The sequence below is a fragment of the Pinus tabuliformis genome, chromosome 3_2 (assembly GCF_031772625.1).
Source record: "Pinus tabuliformis cultivar Carrire ecotype Pingquan chromosome 3_2, CPIR1, whole genome shotgun sequence".
NCBI lineage: Eukaryota > Viridiplantae > Streptophyta > Pinopsida > Pinales > Pinaceae > Pinus > Pinus tabuliformis.
Genome location: NC_142302.1, coordinates 956,274,683 through 956,296,554, shown reverse-complemented (window position 1 = coordinate 956,296,554; position 21,872 = coordinate 956,274,683). Strand labels below are relative to the sequence as shown.

Here is a 21,872-nt window from a genome sequence, read left to right as displayed (position 1 = left end):
ACCAATTGTCAATCATTCGGTGGAAGAAGAGGTAGGCGAGTATTTCAACAACAACCCGGTAAGAAAAACATCTTTTCAATCACCCTCATAGATATCATTGCAGGAGTTTGATTCGGCTGATTACTTGGGATTTTTTCATTTACGTCCAGCGAAATTTGATAATGATATTTTCGTTGAAACTCAGGATCAAATTGTTTGAAATTATAAAATTTTAACTATGAAATATAAACAAATATTTTTGAAAGTGGTATTAAACTGGAGTAATTTATTTATTTGAAATATACGATTTCATTCCGCTTCAAAACGTTCGTTATACAGATAAACAAACGTTTTTATAAACCTTATTGCAATTTTTAAGTCTTAGATATTATTATTTTTTGTTGGTTAAGTTGTATTGGAGTTTTGAGAAGAGTCTTAAGATTTTTGGATCTATTTGGCTTAGAGCAGTCACTGTCCACAGTGTTTGAAACCAGTTACTTTCATATCACTGAATGCGTCAACAATACACACATCATCATCTATGGTCCACCGCTGCCTTTTTAACAATGTCTACCACTACCACTTTAATAGTGTCTACCACTACATATTTATATATATTGTTTTATTGGACAAGGCCATAAATTTTTCATATGCTTCTGCATTTTTCTATTAAATATCACCAAACTTTTCATCTACTACATCTAAGTTTTCCAAACGAAATCAATCTTCTTCTTCCAACTTTTTATTATTATTAATCATTTTAATTTTCATTATTATTATATCGAAAATAAATACGCTTGAAAATTTTATAACGATATATTTGATGGATTCGCCCCTTGGCCGATTTCAAAAGATTAGTGTCTTAACATATAACTCTTACCCCACTACCGATTTAACAGCCTTATATTTTTGTTTTTTGCAGCCTTATATTTTTGTTTTTTGCCGTTGTTGTCATTTCAATAATTAGCTTTCGTAGATAAATTTTCTTTTTAACCAGCATAGTCAACATCAAAAGCGCTCGAATGGTTTCCATGGTCAAAATGTGCCATGCCACCAGGAGCGGGCCGTGATAAATCACTGGACTGCAATAATAAGACACCAGATTTAGATGGTTTGTTTCAGAGCATGGATTTGATATTGCTTGAGAATGATATGAATGTGTTCCGTATTCAGTACACCATATCGATTTGATAAGTAGGTCGTAATTCAACTCAAGATGATGTTGCTACAGATGATTTGATAGGTTCACATGAAAGGAAGGGACTTCAAATATTCTAAAAGAGTCTTTTGTACATAAAGCGATTAGTTGCTGGACAAGAGAACTGATAGCGATAAATGCGGAGGTGCTATAGTGGCATACGTAGTTTCATTGACTGCTCATCACAATTAGGTTTGATGAATGAAATACTTTGACTGTACCTTGAATGGATGTAAACCAACGAATATTATGTGTTTTAAAAAATAAAACAAGAACAATATTAATATATACTAATGACGGCCTCTAAACATAAGATCTTCCTAATTATCGAATATAAGCCCCACTAGATGAGCACACTGTTCCACAAAACAGTGATAGAACTTGCTAAGCAGTTATATCACGGCCAACCAGTTCTCTTTTAATACCACAGGGTCCTCCCCACTACAATATTCTACAGGCTTGGTCTCCACATCTTGGTCTCCACTGAGGTGAGGCATTGTAGTCGGGGTCATAGAACTCGAGTGTCTTGATCGTATCAAACTCCACTGTGAATAAGTTAATGTATGACGCCCCATTGCTAGTGAGGGCAAGCAAGCCTAGATACTATTCTCTCCCAACGCCGATGGGAGATTTGTGGGGCATCATGATGAAGGCTAATGTATTTGTCGTTTATTCTTATACAATTTACAAATGTCAGCCCACGTGATGGAGGCAATTACAAAATACACCATGGACACGCGTGAAGGTATTTGGGAGCATAAAATAAAGAAGCAGAGAAATTTTCCCAATCTTTTCCGGCTAAATATTTCGCACAGACAGCATGGTTCCCTATTTATTGTGGAGCGAATGAGCGGGTGGTCGCTTACTATTAACAAAGTTAAAATTAAGTGGATCATTTTATAAGGAAACGAAACAACGATACTGGTGAGGAGAGTGAGGATGACGGATGATGTTCCATGTGGGAGGGTCCTTGCTGGCAACGCGACCTTGCTCCATCAAAAGTTGGAATGGACAATGAAACCGGGTTAGAATTAAAGCTACACGGGCCTTCTCAAGCGTGAAAAGATGGAACGCACTTATATATAAGAAGGGGCATGGCCTTCCAATGAATACACATTGGACATTGTCCACATTTGACGAAATGGCAGCCATAAAGCTTGGTTTCTAGGTCTTTGGCTGCACTATAATTCACATTTGAACCATAGTTACCCAATTAGCCTTAATCGAGGCGGAAAAACCCAATAGTAGGAGGAAATTTGATCAGTTTAGTATTCTAATCGATTTAGAAGGCTTGTCTGAACACACAATAGATAGGGGTACTTGCACATTGATGCATGCAAATAGAAGGAAATGAATTGGAAGGCTATTATTAATTTAAAATTTTCTTTTTTATAATTTCTATTTTTTAAATGCGAAACTCTAAACAATAGTGAGGGAAAAAATTTGAACGCTGAAAGAGAATTTGTTTCAACACTTAAAGTGTGTATATTTTGTTATGAATATATTTAAGTTTTGAAATTAAGAGAGATTTTGAAGGTACGAAGGTAGTGTTATTTTTTTAATTGTGTTTTAGAAATTTTATATTATATATAATTATTAGATTTTAATTGTGTTTAACCATTTTTATATTATTTATAATTATTAGATTATTTAAATATTAAAATGAAGAGGAAAATGAATGGAAGGTATCACACTTACAGGAAGAGAAATATATATCTTTAAAAAATTTATAATATACATTACTGATATTTTTTTCAAATTACAACTTTTTTATTGAAATTTGAAGTCAAATTTGAATTCGAACTAGGTAACTATGATTTGAATTGCGCTTAGAGATTGGTCTCAATCTCACGGACCATACCCTCCAAAACAACCAAATTAACATCTTTTGATAAATATGCAAGTTCAAGCGATACATAAATCAGTTCCAGAATTTACAATAAGAGAATTCTTTGCATCCACCCACATAATATATTCTCTCGCATTTTTCATCTCTTTCATTATTGAGACAATTTCCACCCATTGAGACAAAGTAACATTGTTAATGGATGGTAAATCATTGGCAGCTAAAACCACCTATGTACCTCATCATAGAAACTGTTTTGTAGAATGTAATATCCCTAGTACAAGATCTACGCCAAAATTATCGAAGCTTGACTTGAATGCTTGCAATTCATCAATGACCGATGATCGAGGTAGTAACTTTTCACAACTGGCCAAAAAGGACATTCCATCCCTTTCGAACACTTCAACAAGCTTTGCAACACCCAAATCAAAAATATTGCATGCAAATATTCCCCTTATCAAGTTTTCTAAATGCTTCCCTCCATCTTCAGTACTATCAAAGAGTGTTACAACTTGAACTTGTTCAAATATCATCAAAGATTTTCATTCTCTTCTTCCTTGACTTTTTTAAATATGTCTCTGAAACCCACTTCCCTTAGGCACTACTCTCGTAGTCTGCACAAAAATACACAATCAGGTGGTCTTCTGTGGCTTTTAGGATCTTCCTGTAATTCATCTAATATTTTTCCATACCTCAGTGTAAATTTAGTTGTTATAGCGTGGGTATTTGAAACAAAATCATCTAGCTCTACATGTTCCCTATAGGAGGCGATGGACTTCCTGAAGACGTCGATTGAAGCATGCTCAACTCGAGCCGCTATTTGAGCTCACCATGAACTTGGCTTCAAACGTGATGGAAAGACTATGGAATGGTTGATCCAACAGTTAGAGTTAGATGGAGATCCTCACAAGTTTTCCTTGCCCGATGAGCTGCTCATTGTTGACCCAGCACACACAATGATGAATGTATCCTTGCTGCTAACCAGAAAAGGCACGCACCACTGAACAAAGGACGAACGCGATAGAAGAGTTTGAATACCCACAAAGTGCATATCACAGATTATCTAAGTAACGAAATATCTCCACCATAAATCTGATGGCAACAAAATTGAATGGCTCTTCAGAACATATGGGTTATATACAATACCACCACAACAGGCCATTCAATGAACGCAACACATATTTCTTTCCACCATCACCAATACAAGCTTCAATGGTGCTTATTTCAGTCCTGATAACAACAACTTGATTCCCTCTCATGATGATATACATAATGTTGAAGGACATTAGGAGTCATGAAGATTTATAGAGCTCGCTCTCAATGCAAATCTAATTTCACTACAATATGGGCTTCAACCTCTTTCACTTCCCTGTAATTTCAATTTTCCACCTTTCGCAGCGTGTGGCACTGAAATTGAGTTGCAATTAACTTCATACCCTTAGCAATAAACTGTGACACACCCAAATTTTATTAACTTTCAATCATAATTGCCTAATTCCATAGGAAGAATGAGAGTGAATGATTGATTGATTAGGGAGGGGGGCATAAAGCACAATTTAACCACCAAATGAACTACACAAGGTATATGTTGATTGAATGGGAATTGTAATTTGCTAGTAAAGGAAATGGCGGCATTGCAAATGGTAGATTCGTTGAATGATTGATCAAACCCACTAGTGATTGAGGATTCTAAAGGAAAGAGAGAAAGCATTTATCTTTTTAACCAAGAAAAATCTTGCTTTTCCAAAAGGATGTCGTGCTTCAACAATTTTATCCACACCACATAGCCTTCACATATAACAAAATAATATTACTCTCCACACATCCCTACATCCTCATCTCACAACCACTTGGAGTATTTCACCTTATGGCTATGATACAAGTTTCAATTTTCTAATAAATATACAATAAAACCACAAGGAGATGATCTTTGACCACCATACTAAAAAGGAATGCATGAATGAGCCAACCAATGCTTGATTGCTTGTCTATTCCAAATATTGTAATTAACTACTTGGAGCTTGCTCTAATCTATTGATGTGCTCTAATAATGAAGCAACCTTGCTCTTACCTCTTTCTGTGAATATGAAAAGGGTTCATAAGCTCCAATTTATTAGGCTACAACAAGATGCTATGGAGCACTTGTACATAATGTAAGAAAAACAATAGTTGCATTTTCTCAGTTTTGAGGTTAGCCAACTCTGATTAATTCTACCAATATTGGGATTGCATCAGCATTTTCGATAGTTATTTTCCCCTCTTGATGACTTGCAAGAATTTCTAGTATAGAAAGCACTTCATCAACCATCCCTACACTGGGATCTACCAGCAAATGCATCAATGGGGACACAACACTAGCTCTCACAGCCCTTGCCTTGTTACCTTGATAGATTGATAAATTTAAGAGTGTTACCGCAACATATTTATGGCCTCTCTGGCTCCCCTGAAAAAGAAAGCCAACGAAAGTGAACTAGATGTACTAATGGTTATCTTGTTCTCATCAACAACTGAAAAACTAAACAAAGTTGCAACATCATTTTCTCTTGCTTCAATGCTACCAACCTTGAGAACCTCAACAATAGGAGGAATTTCCCTAGCCATAAATATTTTACCCTTGTTGTTTTCATAAATGGAAAGGTTAAGAAGAGTTGTCACAACATTCTCTTATGCTCTAGCATATGGTGTGGAAAACAAATTAACTAAAAAAGGAATGGTCCCATCCTCTGCAATACAAATCCTATTATCTTCATTTTTGTTGGTAGAAGATTCTAATGCTCTTTGGTCTTTAGGAGTCCCAATTGAAAAATTTTGTAGAAGAACATCGATATTTTCTCACTCATCAGTGTTATTAAGCATAGACCTACATGGCTTTCTAGATCTGCTACAACATAATCTCTTTGGTAGTTCAACTCCATTAGTTTCACACCATTGTGCAATCAGACTTCGTAATACATAGTTAGGTTTCAAAACTACATGCGGCAACATATCTTATGTTTTAGGTCAAGTTCTATGTCTAGAATCTATCAATTTATGTATGCAAGACTGTTCATATCTATGTCCTATATGCACAATAACAGGATATTTCATTAGCTCGAGTAAAATTGGACAACAAAATTGATCAGGAATAATACACTAGTACAAAATGGCTAATCAGTTACTAAAGCAATGACTAAAATTTTCATATAAATGACTATTTCTCAGTCGACGAATAGTACTAGCTAATTTACAGTATCTTATAAGCAACCAACTTTTAGTCTTTTTTAACTTAGTCATTAATTGATTATCTCAATTTTATCATCTAGCAGTATATTTAGTCATAAATTGGTCATTAATTTAGTTATTGATTTAGTAATTAATTGCCACAATTAATGACAAGATATATTACTATCTGATCATCTGAGAAAACCAATTAATGACCAAAGAAATAGGACTAAAATGTTGGTCATGTTATAAGATATTGTACATTAGCTACTAATAGTCACATATATGCAAAATTTAGTGGTCGTTTGGAACCAATTAATGACCAAAGAAATATGACTAAATTTTTGTCGTGTTATAAGAGACTATAGATTCGTTACTAATAGTCATATATATGCAAAATTTAGTTGCCATTTGTAATGAAGAATTAATCATTTGCAGTAGTCATTTATATTTTTTTGGTAGTTTCATATTCATTATATAAACGACTAATTTACTAATTTATATTCATTTAATTTATTTTCATTAATAATCATTATAAACGACTAATTTAGTCGTATATTCATTTTATTTGTGTTCATCATAATCAATATAAACTACTAATTTAGTAGTTTCAGATTTATTTTATGTGTTCATTATTAATCAACACAGATTAATTAGTATGATTTTGTGACTAAATCATAAAAACATCATACAATGAGAATTGGTTCATCTAATATGAAAATTCAAAATTACATATGTTAGTTAAAATGCTAAACAATATCAAGTGCAACCATAAATAATTTCAACTACAGAAACTATATTATATGAAATGTCGAGTATTACAGTGTCAGTTTTCAATTTAACATTGGTTGGACTACAATTTACACATGAAATGTTGTTTCATCACTATAAAACATTATCATTATGTTGTCAATTCATTGCAGGTAAATTCGCCGACTATGAAGACTTGAACGTCAATCTCTATGTGTGTGTCTTATGCGGGATATTGGCTTTAAGGGTAGTACTAGACTAGTTCTGTTCTCTCTCTTTTTTCATTTGCTCCTCCAGTGTTAGTGTTCTCCTCTTTCTTCAAATCCCGTTGCTTACCATCAATACTGAGTTCTTTTTTTGAAAACAAAAGAACCTAGAATGAAAAGTGTAAGACATGAAAGATGATGAAGAGTAGAATATAAATGAAAGTAGACTATAAAGGATTTATATTACATATACCTCAAAATCAACAATGTTAAAGCCGTTCTTCCCCATAAGAGCAAGAAACTCGAACAAGTTTTCTTCAGTTGAGTGATAGTGGCCACTATGTGGCTAGATGACCTGTATAAACAAATTAAAGTCAGCATAGAAAAGAACACCTTAGTAACTTAGTATTCAACCTTTATGGAAAGCTTAGGAACAATCATGCCAACTAAGCTACATGATAAAAAGAACAAGCTATAAATAACTTGTTAAAATAAATAATATGAGGTGTGATGTCTAATCCTTGTCATTTTATTAGCAACAACAATTTGTTGTCTAATGCGTGAACTTGGTGAAGTACATAAACAACATGTTCTCAAATAAGAAAATATTTTCAAATAACAACATGAAAGTAAACTTTTCTAACAATCATGAAAATATTTCAATACAAAATAGTTTAAATGATTTCAATCAATATCGTGAAATATTAATTTCATGTTCAAGCTTTGGTTGTTGTTTAAAGAGACATAATACCAAGTACTTTCAATTTCATAGTTAAAATAGAAAGAAAAATCGAAATAAACTTTCAAAATACAATCAAACAATAAATAGAGGATGTCATGGAATGGACATTGCAATTACATTGTTTACCTATCCATCGTTATCTTATCACGCATTCCTAAAACATTTTCTTTCCCAAAATAACCATGAGGTGAAAGAATCACAACATTAAAAATCGTAGGAATACTTACTAGAAACATTTCCAAAGTCGATGGATGAAGTGCTTGAAGGATCTCCAAGAACAAATGAATCATATCCAAGACATGATCTCCATATTGTCTTCCCATCCTTTTTCCAATCACATTTCACGTAACCTGCTCACACTAGAGTCAAGTAACAATCAAATGAAGGAATAGACATTTTTTTATATCTTTTATATGTATAAACTTTGAATATAATTTGTCTTGGTAACATATTAATTCATATTTAAAGCCTTCCTATCATGAGAATGTATCAATCAAGTATAACATCAGAAAAATTGACCTCAATGAGATCCTCTAAAAATTTCTACAATATGGTATTTTTATTGTTGTGATATCTTGGATAAAAAAAGAACATATCTGCAAACGAAAAAGCCATATATTACTTATGTTTAAACTATGTATATGGTGTATTGTTAGGCAAGTTTTTAAGATGTCCCTCTAACTTTACCAAAGCGGATTGTAGCTTGGTTAAACTTCTTATCCTTTCATTCAACATCAATTTCTGCAAGATAAATGTCACACATTATTCTTTCCCATTTCTCAACATGCTCGATATGATAAATTGAAAGGCACGTAAAAACAAGAGAAAACCATTTTCTAACCAAGACAAATAAACAAACAATGCCTCTAATCAAACTTGACACCTCAAAAATTAATCTGTCACGTGATGAGACTAAAGGTGATATTATTTTAATCATCTTTAGGTCATATTTAATGGGATATTTGTATTTTTACCATGATTTTAATTTGGTGCTAAAAGAATTAGATAAATCCATGTTATTATCAGAGAACTTGAAGTATCATTCAAAAAAATAATGCCATTATAAGGTATGGAGAGATACACATCTTCATAACTAGGATTCTCTATTTTAGTTTAGTTTGGGTTGAGTTTGTATTTGAATATCTATTTTTCTCTAAATAAGTGAAATAGAAATATGAGAATCGAAATAACCCTATGAATTTTTAATTAATTCATATTATATATCTCTAAAATATCCAGTTCATCCTTCTCTGCTATTTGATAGAGATTTATTCACATAGAATAATAATGAATTAACTATCAAACGTAATGATGCAATATGTTAACCAAGGAAAGAAAAATGACATGGCTTTGGTATTTGTGTGCTCGAAGGAAATCCAACAACGGTTGTGTTCTTTATTTATCATGAAATAGTATTGAAGGCAAATGTTGGTTTTACCAATACGAGATGTGCGTGTTAGGTAAGGAAAGGATGAATTGAAAGGCACAAGGTCTAGCTCCAAGACATAGTTATCCTTATCACTACAAAATACAAAGTTGTCATCATTTGCTTATCTAGGTAAAAATAAAAGAGTTTGTATTTGTGAACTTGTGGTAGTATACGAAAAGGAGAGGACTAGTGGAAATCAATGTGTGTTGTCACATCATTGAACCTAAGAGAAAAATTATATATTTAGTTGTTGACTATAGTTTAAATCAAATGTAAAACCCACTCAACTTGATCATTACATGACATAGTCATAATGAACTAGTACAATAGAAGCATGGTAACTCATAAATAAGAGATGATAAAAAAGAGTAATGGATCAATATTACCTGCCACATAATTGGTATGAATAAAATTTCAATAGAATTCATCCAAGAAATGAGAAGAAGTTATAGAAAAGGAACATATCGTTAGTGTTTTGCACCCTCTTTAACACATGTAGCCTAGGTAAGTAGAGGAGGCCAAATGTAGCAGGATTCCAACTGTGTGGGATATAAAAACAAAAATGTGGAAAAACACACCTGCCAATTCACGAAATATCACTCTAAATAATAGAACATGTTGAGGATAGTAATGATGAAAATAAATAATGTATTAAGATTAAGCCCCCTATTGGTCATCAATTAGCAAGGCGGCCGACAATTTTTACTTGTAAAAAAAATATCATAATTAGTGTAATGATTGTGTGGATCTTTTTGTGAATTTTTTTACATTTATATTATAGGAGAGAGTGACGAAAGTTATCTAGGTTTGGTCATACTAGTTTCTCATTTCATATGCTTATGTGAATGGATGGAGCACTACCTTTATTAAATTTGGAAATTCAGGTGACCCTCCCTTTCATTCAATATGTGGAAATGCCCCACCATTGAAGGACCTTGATAGTTTTGAATCCAATCTTAGAAACATGATAGATTGATCTGGTCCAAATCAAGATGTTGTTATGGTGATTGGAGAGGGAGAAACGACTCAAGAATTTTTTAGTACTCCTCTTATGGACCTTGAAATATAGTATAGGAAAAATGGTTTATCTACTTGTGGTGGAAGGGAGGTAATGTTTTTCTCATTACTTAGCTTAGGAGAAGAAGAGAAGCATAAGACCCAAGATCAAGAAGAGGATTTTGGGTATGGGTATAACTTTGCAATCGAAGGGAAGCATGTAAGAGAAACTCATGCTTATATACAATTGGGAGGGGGAAGGTGGAGCACGGGTGAAGAAAGAAAATCCATACTTTATGATGATAAGGACTATATATCATGATCATCATCTAGGAAAAATGTTGAGGAAGAATCATCTTTACGGTCACAGGTTGAGGAACTTGAATCAATGGATGCCTCTTGCAGTGGAAATTTACCAAAAAATGTTGGTGTCGTGATGGTAGTGTCACGTGATGTGGCCCCAAAAGTTCAAAATATTCTAGGCAATGTTAGGGAAACTTTCTTTCTCTACTCCCTAACTCATATTTCACCCCATCCACATTTTGATAGACCAATTATCAAGATCATAGAATGATATTTTCTTTAATGAAGGAGTCCAAGGGCTATCAATTTAAGGATATGATCAATTTTTTTTTAAATGGACAGTCTTGTCTGACTTGCAAGGACTTGGGTGTCTAACTTGCTGCTGAGCCAATGTTATTCACATGTCAAAATTTTGAGTATATCTTGGGGTTGAGTTTCAATGAGAGGACTTTGCTTAATACTATTTAGTCAACGAAAAGAACCAAATTCATAGTCCATTTGAATTATGACTCATGAAGCATAGTAGTAGAGTTGGTGAGCTTAAGAGGGCTCATCCTTATCGTGATCTATTATATTCGAATGGCATGAATGCATGAATCTGAAAAGGCTGAGATATGATATAAATCTTGGGAAATTTTGAGCAAATAAATAACCCAAACCTGACACTTGATATATGATATAAATCTTGGGAAACTTTAACCAAATACATAACCCAAAACTTAAACCTAGTAGTGTGAAATCCCTTGTTTGAAGTGTGGCTACTGGAGACAAATTTCTTAAATAATTTTAAAAATTAACATATACAAATAATTTATAAAAGCATGGAATTTCGTTGTCAATCAAATGTCAAATCAGATAACAATTAAAGAGATAACCCACAATGACAATCCAAAATCGACACGGTGTATTGTACAAATGTTCAAAACTCATTGGGAACATCCTAATCTGATAGGTTGCTCATATAAAGCAACTGAAGATGTTACCTTGCCTGGGAAACATGGAATGTTAATGATATAAATGATAAAAAGATAAATAATTAAAATTGATTATTAGAACCAGCACAAAAAATTAATGATAAACAAAATGAAAATGGGGAAAAATGTCGCATAACCACTCCATGAGACTGCCATCGACTTCCATACTCGATGTTGACCAAGAATAAGTAGGTCATTCCACCAGTGTCCACACCCTCGTATCCATAGTAGAATTCATCCTTGTATCCACATACAACCTGCATTGTTCATACCCTTCCACAAAGAAGAAAATAAAAGAAAATCAATCTCGAAAGCCTTTTTACTGGTCAACAGTTTAAAGATTTTGAAGCGTGTATTTAAAAAGATGATTCTCATACTGGTATCCTTTCTTTCTTTGAAACTCTATTCAAATACATCACTTCTTCCAAAAATTTTACATATCGTGGATCGTCATAATTCAAGTCATCAATTAAATGAGGTTCTATCATATCTAGAGTAGTGGTGCTCTGAATAAAGTAACCTAATACACTAATTTCCCTATCATGAAATTCAGTTATGTCTACACAAACCTATATATATGGAGACGAGAGAGTGGGGATCTGAGACGTCAAGGTATGGGATATTTTGAAAGTTCCTGCATTGCATTTGAAAACCAGAATAAGCCAACTCTGCACTCATTTAAGAGGTAAAAGACATAACTATTCATTAAAAACATCATGGAAAAGAAGCATGGAAGAATTTTATGGTATTTTCACATCTTATAGTAGGTTAAATTCTTTGATTTAGGTAGTTTATATCTTCATTAAGGAATATATATGAAACAAAGTCATTACTTGCTTTTGTTTCATATCTATTAGATATAATGAATCTGCATGTTAACACCCAGGTTGTTCCCTATGACTCCCAAGGGAATACGACCGGGGTAACCACTAACCAATCTTTGGATCACAGTTTCTAGCCAAACTGTAATCAGAGAGGGCTCTCTCTTTATGATTTGTCTCTGTTATGATGGTGTTTTAGGCTAGCTATTATGCTCAGGTTTTTGGTTTATGTTTTGGTTGAAGGATTTCTTTCAGGTCTTATGATATAGTGTTTAGAGAGTAAAATACCATTAGGCAATGGAGTCTGGAATTGTGAAATGATTTGATATGCAGGATCAGTGGTGTTCAAACTGCAGGGCCTATTGTGTATCTTAGACAAACAAACTTAGCTTAAAGGGTGATGTATCTCAACCAACACAAAGCAATTAAGAATTTTCTATTAAGCTGGTGAGGTGAAAGTGAACACGCTGCACAGGAGCAAAACTTGAATTCCTGTGACAAAGGCCACTGTGAAAGGTGTATTCTGAAAGTGCAGCAATTAAGAATTACACTTATCTAGATTACAGCTGAAGAAAACATTCATTAACAACGCAGATTGAACTCAGGGTACTCAGTGAATAAATCCTGAAAGTTATTCTTTTTCCTTGTTGCTTAGTATTGAAAATCAGATAACATATATGGATTTTAACAAACGAAATACATTACAGAGAGAGTTACAAAGACTTATTGTATGATGAGATACATGGGGATCCAGCAGTTTCCAATAGACACCAGGACGCATTCAACACTTCAAAAATCCGAGAAATTCCATCACTTTCTTTATTAACTTCTGAAAGGATTACAGCATAAGAATTTCTTTTTGAGAAATCACCAACAGCCCTTGCAAGCTCATGCGAAGGGGACTTTATAGGAATGCTTATACAAAATATCTCAGGCATTGAGTCATCTGAGAGAGAAAATATCTTCATAAATTCGTACAGAAAGTAGAAAAGAAGTTATTACAACTTTGAATACAGCATAAATGCTCTTTATGTCTGTCAGAGAATAATTTGACTTTTGGGGGTCATTGAGTCGGTTGAGCCGCTGTGCTTTAACGCTGAATAATGTGTCTTTATTTCTTGCTGCGCTGTATTTTCTCGGCCCTGCCACCTGTAATTTTCTATTTCTGCTTTGTTGGCCGATTCATCTGCTGAGTTGGCTCAGCTTTAATCCCCCAGGCATGCTGATTTTGTTAAACTGTGCTCTGCATGACCACTGATATTTTTAAGAAACAAAATTTGTGAGTGGCTCCCTGTTTACAAAATCTTCTGTATTGCATTTGTCCACCAGTCTTGCGTAGGGAGTTGATGCCTGAGAATGGCATCCATTGTCTCCTCTGCCTCTGTATACTTGAAGAAATTGGGAGCCACCCCAAACAAGTGATTGATTTCATTCATTATAAAAAACAGATTCTCTACTCTGTTATAGAGGGACTGTCCTGTGGCTGGCCCTGTCTCCTCTGAGGTACTGGGCTTCTCATTGATCTGGCTGGTGGCAAATGTGTTGACCCTTTTAGCATATTGGTCATGTGTGAATAATCTCCCTGCGTTGTTCAGTAAGCCAGGGAGACCTCTGCTTTCTAACACCTGAAATTTTTCCAAAAATTTGTTCACCTCAGTCTGCATATCCTGGGTTCTTCTCTCTAATGTCTGCACTAAGTTTCTCAGTGTGAGAACCCTTTTGACCATTTGGATAGTCTCAGTTCTGTTTGTAATTCCCATGGTAGCTAACTGAGAACTTGTTTTATGGTTAAGTACATTGATCATTCTGGTGGCCACTTCAGGCATATTGCTCAATAAAGCTCTTGATCTGTGAACCTCCCTCTGTGCCTTTGGGATGAGCTCTAGTTGCTCATGGATAGTTTCAATATATGGCCACTGCTCATTGATAGATTGACCAATGTTAGCCCACAACACTATTTTAAGTTCAGCCACCACTTTATCTAACTTGAGCTCATTCTCTAGCTCTTTTATTTTGTTTTTGAGGGCTTTCACCTCCCTGTCCTTCTCTGCCACAGTTTGCTTGGATTTATCATATCTATCATTGATTTTGGATAACTTTTCCCTGGTCTCATTTAACTCTGTCATTTGAGCTTCCAGGATTTGAATTTCATTCTTCAGCTTTTGCATATCTAGGCTTTGGGCCTGCTCTGTAGTTGTTGGCGCTGCTGAAGTAGATGTTGCTGTTTGTTCAGTCTGTTGAGGAGGAGGAGCAGTGATAGGAGCAGTTTCCTCAAGATTGATGATCTGAGGAGGAGGCTGAGAAGTCTGCCCTTCTTCTCTTTGTTTCAGAGATGCCTGTAATGCTGCCTTTGCAGCCTTTGATTCTCCCAATTTCTCTTGTGCCTAAACAAGCTGTTTATAAATGGAGATCAACAAATCTGTGGTGTCCTTCTCATGCCTTTGTTGGGCTGCCTCATCTGTCTGAGGGTGAATGGTAGCTGGGATTTTCATTTTCTTCCTCATGGCAGCCATGTCAGCATCCCTCAACTTCAAGATTTCCTGTATTCCTGAAATATCTTTGGGATCATGCCCAATTTCAATGATTATATCTTCCAGGGACCTTATTCTGTTGTCCTTCGCCTGGGATGATGCCTTCTCCAATTCTAGTTGAGAGGCTGTGGCATTAAGGCTGCTCTTTAGTTTGTAATTTTCTAATGTTTCATCTGCCAAGGAGGCATACACCATCTCACCAGTCTGTTTATGCAGTTCAATTTTGTCCATTGGGTGTATGTCTTTGGCCATGACCTCCAGGTTGGTCCTGAGGTAATCTGAGGCAGATTGGGGATGCAGTGCTGTGGGCATAAAATGACTCATGATCATTTTGCCTTCACCTACATCAAAGGCAGACATAAGTCTTTGCTAATTGGTAGGAGCCATGTTTAGCAGATGATTGTACAACTGTATTTTGATAGGATCATTCCTCCTTTTGATGTCTATAAATTGTTGTTTGATGCTTACTTGTCCTTCTCTTTGTTGGCTGGAGGAGCTGACCTCCCCTCCCATAGTCCTGTCCTGTTCCTGCTGGAAGGAACTTGCTGAAGCTTCTCTACTGGGTGGGCCCATGCCCAATGCCTGTCTTATTGCTATGTCATCCTCTGAGGAATCATTCAATCTTTGTCTTTTCTCTCCCTGGTTGATAGATGAAGTCAGAGGAGTCTCTCTATCCCGTTTTCTGCTTAAGTCCTCCTTTTGTGGAGTTTGGAGGACCAAGGCATCAGTGGTGACTTCTGGCCTAGGAGGCACTATGTTCTGAGCCTGTTGCTCAGTGGAAATTAGAGTATCAATTACTCTTTCCTGCTGTAAGGGCTGTTGTCTGTTATGTTGCCCTTCTTCTTGCTGCAAATCTTGTTGCTGTTGTTGCTCTGCCTGCTGCTGCCTTTCTTTATCTGTCTGCTCTTGAGTCACTGGAGGTGACTGCTCCTTCTCTTGATGTGGTTGCTCTGTCTCCATTTCCTTTTCTTTGCCTTTGCTGGATGTACTTTCAGTGGCCTTGGTAGTTTGCTGTTTGGCAGCTGAGGAGGACGCAGCTGCTCTCGCTTGTGTGCTTGGAAGTGTGAATACCTGGGAACAAAGTTCAAGGTCAGCCATCTTCCTTAGATTCCTTAGTGCCCTCTTATTTAGCTCTTCTTGTGACATGGGCTCTTCTAAGGTCCCTCTCCTCCATTTGTCTTGGTTTGCATATTTTTCAATGTGAGGGATATTATGGTGATCATAGGCAGATAACTTATATTTGAGCCTCCTCATAGATATGAAATGATTAGGGTCATAGGGAACCCATAGGAAACTGGTTTGCAGGCCAAGGGCCTCAAGCATTCTCAATGCTTCCCTCCATCCTTGCTCCCTCTCGTTATAGATAAAATGGCCAAGTTGGCTTTTGACCTTCAACTGTGCTTTTTTGCCTTTTCCTGAAAAGTGAAGCACATCAACTCTGCCAAATTGCCTAAAGTATTCTAGGGAAAATAGCCTCATAGGCACATACTTAGCTAGTTTGAATGGAGGTAGATCACACCCATATATCCTGATGACAGTGTGGTTTTGGTAGAAGTACCAATCCCCAATGCTGTAAGCTTTGGACAGCTGAAGAATTCTCTGCATGTCATCGGTGAGTCTTGGAGGAGGTGAGCTCATCAGCATTGCCATAGCTGGATGGATGAACAGATCCATGAATTCACAGTAAGTGTATGGAGACTCAGGTCTAATGTGGAAGACAGAAGACCAATAGACCACTGATCTGGGATTGCCTTGGGCATCCATTCTTTTGATTGAAAAATGAAATTTCTCATGTTGATGGTACAAGATCAAATGGTAAATGTAGGAGGTGTATCTGAACATCCTATCTCTCCTCAAATTCATCAATTGCTCATGAATCTTGTCTGATATGTAGGTGGCATAGTCATAGCAGATTGGTGACTTGCCAGGAGCAAACATAAGCATCATTACCAGCACAGTTGCATCAATATGCTCAATTGAACTATATCCCAAGATGGGAGAAATCATATCTGCAAGGTCTCTACTCAGCTCATTAAGATATACATGAACAATTGGAGGGTACATCAAAATGTCAGTTTTGATGTATAATTGATTAAATTTGATGATTTGGGCATCTGTCAGTTTATCCCCTTGTTTTATCAGGTTCACTAGTGACAAAGGGACCAACTTCTTCTGAGGGTTGAAGCAAAGCATGTCTTTGATAGCTTGAGGGGTAACATAAAAAAGTACTGAACCATATGGGTCAACAACAACCCTCTGAGAAACATCATATTGTTCAGCACAGAGGTGGATTAGTTCAGGGAACTGGTTGACCTGAGGGAGCTTGAAAATAGGGAGGAAAGAGTCCCATAAGCCTAATATATCTGTCCCATTTTCATGCTTGGCTTTCAACTCATTCAACAGATGAATGTGGAATTTGCTGCTCATAAGCTTTTCTTCTGTAATTTGGTAATCCATATCTGCCAAGGTTTGCCATTTCAAGTTCTTTTGAGGGGCATTCAGAGGTTGAACATTTAGTACTACAGGTGTCTCCATTGCACAAGAGGATTTTGAATTGAGTGCAAAGTAGTTTTGATTGAGCAGGACAGTTCAGAGGAATGCCTCTTTTTCAGGGAGGTGAATTTATCAGGAACAGAGAGTGGAGTGGACACGCAGCAATTGAAATACTGCTCGAATTATGAATAAGACCAATGCCTGGTCTCCCTCTGTCTTCTATGGCAGGTTTTAAATAGCTTGACCAACTGTCTCATGTTTACGCGAGCAGTTTACAGTTTTTTTGACCAAAACTCAGGAAATGAAGGCTCAGCCGGTGGTTTCAAGGTTGCAGTTGTGATTTAGAAGTGTTACAGAGGAAAACTGTCGGTGAACTAGTGAGTTTCAGTGTTCCTTAAGCGTTCTGAGCAATTTACAGTGAATTTAGGCGTATGGAGGATGAACTATGAGAAATACCTGGCTAACCGCGAACAGAGGTCGTAACTGTGGGTGGAATTGATGCTCTGGAGGTCTTCAGGTTGATTCCCGCAGGTGGCGCAGTTCCAGACGTGAAATAGCATGCAGAGGAAATAATAGCAAATGAGCGAAAAGTATGAAAAAATGCGAAATTTCACTATATAATTGGTTTTTTGGACTTTTGGCGCGTTTTTCTGCTGACGTCAGTATGATGTCATAGGTGGGGTCAGGGCCGGCTGATGTCATAGGTGAGGGTGCGGGCTCTGATTGGTCCACGGGGATGGTGAAGTGGTAGGACAGGTCGGCAGATGGTCGGGCGCAAGGGTTTACGTGACGGCATGGTGGCAGTGACGTGGGATGACGTGGAGGTGACGTAGCATAGGCGGAAAAGCCGAAACCGGAAACAGCCAGCGGTTTCATATCGCACGGCTAATGGTACGGGGGGGAATCTGTCAGACGTACCTCCGACGAGCTGTGGTGAGGACGTGTGGCTGCCGAGTGATGTAACCTTTTTACGGATATCGGACGATATCCGTCGGACGTGAGACCCGCTCCGATATCAACGCTGACCGTCAGATCTGGAGGGCTCGATCCAACGGCTGTCGGGGGAGTGACGTGACCGGTATATACAGCGGGTAAACGGCGGACGTTGGAGCCGCTTCGATGTGATAAGAGCCGTTGGATGCTCAAGATCCGATCGGATGGCCGTCGGGGGGATGACATGTACTGTGGATAGGGCCCGCGGGCGGAGGAATAACTATATATTTTTTAATATCTTTTCAACATATTCCGAAAAATTGAATATATGCGCAAACTTTGGTTAAGCGGTCAAAAGTGGGTTTTTTGGGTCTTTTGGTAGTTTCAAAGGGGTTTCATGGATAAAGGGGTTTTGTAAGGTTTTCATATGTGCAATAAGATAGCCCCAATACAATGGATAAGAGAATAAAGTGGGTATTTAGGGGTTATTTTTGTAAATGAAGTGGGTATAGGGAAAACCAGGTCATTTGTGAGACTCCTTTTAACAAATGAAGCTTTTCAAGGGGCCAAATGAATTCAGAGGAGGGGAGGGGGTTAGGGTTAGGTTCATCAAAGTGACCAAATGCCATTTGATCCCTGACAGAGAACTTATTGGCTATAGTGCCAAAAGGAGGGATATTTATACAAATTTTGGGGTTTATACACCATGGTGTTTAATATTAGTAGGGGATAGGTGATATAGGGATTTACATAGTAAAGTTAGAGTTAATATGGATGGGGGAATGAAGGGGGAAAACACTGAGTTTGTTTGTGAAACACTTGGTTTAAAGAGTAGATCAAAATGAAAAGATTTTTACACAAGAAATGTGGCTTTTGAATGAACAAGAACCACCATGAAACCATGATCTTCTTCCATGAATCTCACCTGATGAGGGGATGTTAGTAATGAAATGGAAGGGGGAAGAAGGGAGGTTAGTCATGCTCCTTGCTGTAACTTGATGAAGATGAACACCTTGTCAATTGATTGATTTTACTCTGGTAAACACAGTTAACATATCTGCAATGGTAAAGATAACCTTTCTGCAACCCCAACTACTTGCCCAGCTACTTACCTAGCATTTTTTTATTTCTTCTTGGAGGGTGAACTTGGACTTGCAAACCCTTACTTGCCTTTTCTTTTCTTTGGCTTTTTCTTTGTTTTTTTCTATCTACTTCTACCCTTATCTCTTCCAAGGTCCCAGATTAAGCTGTTGGGAGCCTTTTCTTCTCTACCTGAACTACTTGTCTGCCAAGATTAAACAGTTTGGACAGACTCCTTTCTCTATTCTACAACTGCAAATTTAAACCATGGAATGATCCAGATTAGACTGTTGGACCATCCATCAAAAGTTTAAGTCCATACCAAACTATAAGCACAGATCAGATTCTCTAGGAAATATGTGATCTTTGAGTCATCAAAGCAGAGCATATTTGGACCTTCCATAGCCAATCATGAAATATGAAACCTATTGGTATAGGTAGCTAACAGTGGCTCCACATGGGGATGGTTTTTCATTTGAAATACCAAGAACTGCAGGTCAGAATGCCTTGGCCTTTTACTGCTTTTATGAACATGAAGTCTTGCTGCCTTGAGATGCCAAAATTGTGTACTTCTCTTCTTGGCAGACCTCTGATTCTATTTACCTTTTGCTGGCAGTCAATAAACTTGAAAAAACTGCATTTTTACAATCTAAACAAAAAATAATATATACATCTGGATATATACAAGGGAACCCGAACTGCACTTATGGGGAATAGTCAAAATAGTGCCTCAGCATCCTGCCATTCACAGGACCTTCATCCAGGTCAATTTCACTAAGACTTTTTAGGAAGTAAGTGTTGTTACCTTGCACTGCTTGGACAGCAAATGGACCTCTCCATAAGGAATCAAATTTTCCATGTTTTCCTTTGTCTTCTCTCCTTGCATCCCACTTGAGGACTTTATCACCAACATTAAAATCTTCTGCTTTGGTTCTTCTGTCAAAGGCCTTCTTTAGTTTTTCTTGTAATACCTGAACTCTGCTGAAAACTTGATCTCTGGTTTGCTGCAGACATATGATTTGATTTATCCTTCTTTGCATATCATTTGGTTCAGCTTGGCTTTCTTGAAGAAGCTTCATAACAGGCACTCCTAGTGATGAGGGAAATTTGGCTTCTAGTCCATAAACCAACTCATATGGGCTGGTCCCAATTGATCTTTTTGTTGTTAGTCTATCTGCCCATAAGGCATTGACTAGTTTCTTGTGCCAGTTCTTTTTGTTCTCTTCCAGCACCTTCTTTATGATATTTACCAGGCTTTTATTTGATGACTCAGCAAGGCCATTTCCTTGGGGATAGTATGCAGTAGAATGGCCCAAAGTAATATGAAATTTGTGACAGAAATTCACCATTTTCTTGGATCTGAAAGCAGCAGCATTGTCTGTAATGATTTTATCAGGGCAGCCAAATCTAGCCAGTATGTTGTTTTCCAAGAACTGAATGATTATTGAATCATTTGCTTGTCTGCATGGGGCAGCTTCAATCCACTTAGTGAAGTAGTCTATGGCTGTTAAGATCCATCTATGTTGGCCTGAAGATGAGGGATGAATTTCCCCAATGAAGTCCAATCCCCATTGTTGAAAAGGTCTCTCTGTTGCAATAGGCCTTAAAGGAAGTGGCAGCAGTTGTCTCTTTCCCTCAAACACTTGGCATTTATGACATGATGTAATAAATTTCTTGACATCGGAGAACATGGTGGGCCAGTAGTATCCAGCCCTTAGTATTTTATCCACAGTGGACTTCCAGTACAAGTGTCCACCACAGTCTCCAGCATGAAACTCTTGCATGATATTTTTAATTTCATTCTCAATTAAACAGTGCAACAATATACCTTCATGGTTTTTCCAAAGCAAATTGCCATCCATCAGACAAAATCTTGATGTTTTCATTTTTAAGAACCTACACTTAGTTTTGGACAGTCCTGGGGGAGCACACAGGTTTTGTAACACATAACAGATATCAGAATACCAGGGGGATTGTTCAAAGGCTACATTGATCTTTGGAGTCACCATCTCTGTTTCACTGTCCAGCTGATTGATGTCTAAGGCTTGAAAATTTGTTTCTGTCATTAATTTGGCCAAGCCTTGCCCTTTTATTAGTTTTGTAGGTTTTATCTCAATGTCAAATTCCAAAATGCTAGCAATCCATTTTCCCCTTCTGCCTTCTAAATTCTCTTGAGTGAGAATGTCTTTGACAATAGGACTTGGCACATATGCTTTAACATGGGAATAAAGGATATAAATCCTAAAGTCTTTAATTGCTTTGACTAAAGCATAAGCTTGTTTTTCCATGATTTGATACTTCAAAGGTGCATCTCTGAGAGCTTTGCTAAAGAAAGCAATTGGCTTCTCATTTCCTTGGTCATCCTTTTGTAATAGAACAGCAGCAATAGT

The 21,872-nt window shown here is 36.7% G+C and overlaps 2 pseudogenes; both read right to left on the bottom strand.

The window, feature by feature from the left end:
* Positions 1–2,988: 2,988 nt before the first annotated feature.
* On the bottom strand, positions 2,989–4,074 carry LOC149183817 (damage-control phosphatase At2g17340 pseudogene; annotated as a pseudogene).
* Positions 4,075–5,029: 955 nt separating this feature from the next.
* The window catches only part of LOC149183816 (U-box domain-containing protein 13-like), a 39,310-nt pseudogene continuing 22,467 nt past the window's right edge, over positions 5,030–21,872 (bottom strand).